This window comes from Vigna radiata, chromosome 7, assembly GCF_000741045.1.
Source record: "Vigna radiata var. radiata cultivar VC1973A chromosome 7, Vradiata_ver6, whole genome shotgun sequence".
Classification (NCBI taxonomy): Eukaryota; Viridiplantae; Streptophyta; class Magnoliopsida; order Fabales; family Fabaceae; genus Vigna; species Vigna radiata.
In genome coordinates, this window is record NC_028357.1 from 50,008,759 (window position 1) to 50,013,158 (window position 4,400).

Genomic DNA, 4,400 nt, shown 5'->3' on the forward strand with positions numbered 1-4,400 from the left:
ACCTGACCTCCACTTTCTGGGGTTCACTGCTCTGCTGCTGCTACACGGATCACGAAGGAAGGGAATTAAAAGTTTGGCAGAGTTTGTCTCCCACTCACCAGGGGAGAACCGGACGGTTGACACATGTACCCCACTAAGGAGGGGTATTTAAATGGGGTGTGACATTTCCCCCCAACAAATAAAATTTTCGACCTCGAAAATTAAAACTTACAAGAGAATAGATGCGGGTAGGACTCCTTCATGACTTCTTCTCGCTCCCAGGTCGCATCACCCGTTCGGTCATCCCAGATGACCTTGACGAGAGTAGTGGCTTTACCGGACGGTCGTTTGGTCATGAATTCTTCTACTCTGACCGGTTGCATCTCAAACGAACAGTCCCCCTTGAGTTGAACATTATCGGCTTCAAGTACATGAGAAGGGTCCGCAATGTACTTTCGGAGTTGAGAAACGTGGAAAACAGGATGAAGGTTGGACAATTGAGGCGGCAATGCGAGCTCGTAAGCGACTGGTCCAATACGCCTTATAATCTGATATGGACCAAGGAACCTAGGAGAAAGCTTCGTTGGCCGGACGACTCTTCCAACTCCAGTTGTACGGTTAAGCTTGAGGAAAACGTGCTCTCCTGCAGCGAACTCCAAAGGCTTCCTTCTCCGGTCGGCATAAGACTTTTGTCGGCTTTGAGACGCTTTAAGTCTTTCCTGAATCAACTTCACCTTTTCAGTCGTCTGCTGGATGATCTCAGGTCCGGTTAACACTGCTTCACCTTCTTGGAACCAACAAAGGGGTGTTCGGCATTTTCTTCCATAAAGAGCTTCATAAGATGTCATCCCAATGCTTGAGTGGAAGCTGTTGTTATAAGTAAACTCAGCTAGTGGTAGGACTTCATCCCAAACCCCTAAGTGATCTAGAACACTAGTTCTCAACAAGTATTCCAGGGTTTGGATGGTTCTCTCGGACTGGCCGTCTGTTTGAGGATGGTAGGCAGAACTCATCTGAAGTTTGCTTCCCATCTCCTGCTGAAGTGCTTGCCAAAACCGAGAGGTGAATCTAGGGTCTCGGTCTGACACTATACCGGACGGTACTCCATGCAGCCGGACGATTTCCTTGATGTAGAGCTGAGCCAACTTGGACATTGGCATCTTCAAGTTGATAGGAAGAAAGTGTGCGCTCTTGGTTAGTCTATCCACTATGACCCAAATAGCATCATGGTTTCTGACCGTACGGGGCAAGTGTGTTACGAAATCCATGGCTATGCTGTCTCACTTCCATTCTGGAATTTCTAGTGGTTGTAATTGACCACTCGGTTTCTGATACTCCATTTTAGCCCTTTGACAGGTTAGACAGGATGCCACAAACCGAGCTACATCATGCTTCATTCCTGGCCACCAGAAAGTCATTCTGAGGTCTTTGTACATCTTAGTCATACCTGGGTGTATGCTAAGACGGCTTTGATGTGCTTCTTCCAGGACCAATCTTCTCAAGTCTTCATCGTTGGGTACACAAGTCCTTCCCCTATATCTTAGGAGATCATCCGTTCCAGAACTGAAGTCCTTGTGTGGTGGTACACCGTTCGGTTTACTGATCTTCTGCAGTTCTTCATCAAACGCTTGCTTCTCTTTGATCCGGTCAAAGATGTTGCTTGACAGCTTCATATAGCAACAATGAATACCGTTCGACTCTAGTTCACAATGAAGCCTTAAATCTCTAAAGCTTTCCACCAACTTCATCTCTTGAACCATCATATTTGCCATATGGACGGTTTTCCTACTCAAAGCATCAGCCACTACGTTCGCCTTTCCAGGATGGTATTGTAGTTCAAAATCATAGTCCTTTAAGAACTTCATCCACCTCCTTTGCCTCATGTTCAGTTCCTTCTGGTCGAATAGATACTTGAGGCTCTTATGATCGCTGAACACTTGGAATCGGACGCCATAAAGATAGTGCCTCCATAACTTAAGAGCAAACACCACTGCTGCCAATTCCCAATCATGGGTTGGATAATTCCTCTCATGAATCTTCAATTGCCGAGAGGCATGGGCCACTACCTTCCCTTCTTGCATCAACACACAACCCAAACCTTGATAAGAAGCATCACAAAACACCACAAAGGGTTGACTGACGTCAGGAATTACCAAGACTGGAGCATTCGTCAGTCGTTGCTTCAATTCCTGGAAACTGGACTCACACCGGTCGGTCCAGACGAACGGTTGATCCTTCCTGGTCAACTGAGTTAACGACGCTACTATCTTAGAGAATCCTTCAATAAACCGTTTGTAGTAGCCGGCCAACCCAACAAAGCTTCTCACGTCAACAACCGAACGGGGTGTCTCCCATTCTAACACTGCCTGGACTTTGCTTGGATCCACAGCAATCCCGCCGGCTGAAATAACATGCCCAAGAAACTGTACTTGTTCCATCCAAAATTCNCACTTGGACAATTTAGCGTACAGTTGCTTCTCCCTTAGCACACCAAGAACTATCCTCAAATGATCCTCATGCTCTTCTCGGCTCTTGGAGTAGATGAGAATATCATCAATAAAAACCACCACGAACTTGTCCAGGAAGGGTCTGAAGATACGGTTCATGTAATCCATGAAGATAGCAGGAGCGTTGGTAACACCGAACGGCATCACCACATACTAGTAATGACCGTACCGAGACCTAAAGGCAGTCTTCTGGATGTCACCTTCCTTGACCAAAATTTGATGATATCCAGATCTCAAATCTATCTTGGAGAAGACTGTAGCTCCATGAAGTTGATCCAACAGGTCGTCTATTCTTGGCAGTGGATACTTGTTCTTGATAGTCAGTTTGTTCAACTGCCTATAGTCAATACATAGTCGAGAGTTGCCATCCTTCTTCTTGACCAAAAGCACTGGGGCTCCCCACGGTGAGGCACTTGGCCGGATGAATTTCTTCTCCAACAACTCCTCTATTTGCTTTTTCAATTCGGCCAATTCAGCTGGAGTCATCTTGTACGGTGCAATGGATACAGGGCCAACTCCCGAGATCAAGTCAATGGAGAACTCAACCTCTCTCTGTGGGGGTAGGCCTGGCACCTCTTCCGGAAACACGTCCAAAAATTCTTCGATAACCGGACGGCTTCCAACCGGACGGTCTGTTTCTCTTGCGTCCATGTACGTCAGGATGAGAAAACTCATAGCGCCTTCAACCAAGTCCTTTCTGATCTGACCGAGCGTCAAAGTTAGCTTCTCTTCTTCTCTTGGGAAGATCAACTTCTTCTTCCCACAGTCAATAAGAATGTGATTGGAGGTTAACCAATCCATCCCTAGGATCACTTCTAAGTCTTGCAGAGGCAAACATATGAGGTTTACCTTAAACTTGTACCCTTCTACCTCAATAGGACATTTAGCACATACAGTGGATGTCCTAACCTCACCAGCTGCTGGGGTCGACACCACCAAGTCGAGCTGCATCTCTCTCTCAGCTAACCCAAGTCTATCAACACATGCCTTCGAGATGAAGGAATGTGTTGCCCCCGAATCAAACAACACACAGCAAGGCATTCCATGCAACAAGCAAGTACTGATGATGAGGTTACCTGCACCGGACGCTTCAGCCCCCGTGATAACGTAGACTCTGCCGGCTGCTTGTGCTCGGCCACCACCTTGTTGAAACCTTCCTGCGTTCGGTGGCCTTGAGAACGTTCGGCCACCCATGTTGCAGTCCCTCTCCAAGTGTCCATTCCTTCTGCACCGGACACAATACTTGGTACTTCCTTGCCTGGGACAGTCCTTCATGAAGTGAGGGCCTCCACAGGTGAAACAACTCACGCTTCCTGATTGACCGGACGGTCTGGCGAAGCTAACAAGCCGAACAGCCAAAGCAGAAGGACCCCATGATGACATTGGCCGAGAGTAAGGGGTCGCCCTGGGACCAGAGTTGTTCCTTGTAAAGATAGGTCCCCTAGAGCTTGATTGTTGCTGCTTCTTACGCCTTTCGGCTTCCATTAGGTTCTTTTCTAACACCTTTGCTCTTTCCACCAAAGCAGGGAACTTCTGGATACAGTGGCTGGCAATGACTGGCTTCAAATCTTCTCTCAGTCCATTCTCAAACTTCCTGCACTGCCATTCTTCACTCATCCTCATAGTGTAGAATCTCATCAGTTGTTTGAATCTGTTGGCGTACTCAGACACCGTCATTCCTCCTTGAACCAGTTCGAGGAATTCCACTTCCTTGGCGAACCGGACGCTGTTGGGGAAATATTCTTCATAAAACTTACTTTTGAATACTTCCCATGTAATAGGGGTGTGTTCGTCCTCCAGTAACATCTTTGAACTACCCCCCAATGACCGACCTCTCTAGTCAACAGATACTCTGTGAACGCCAAACGGTTCTCATCTCCACACCTCTTGGCGTCATAGATTCTTTCCATATCA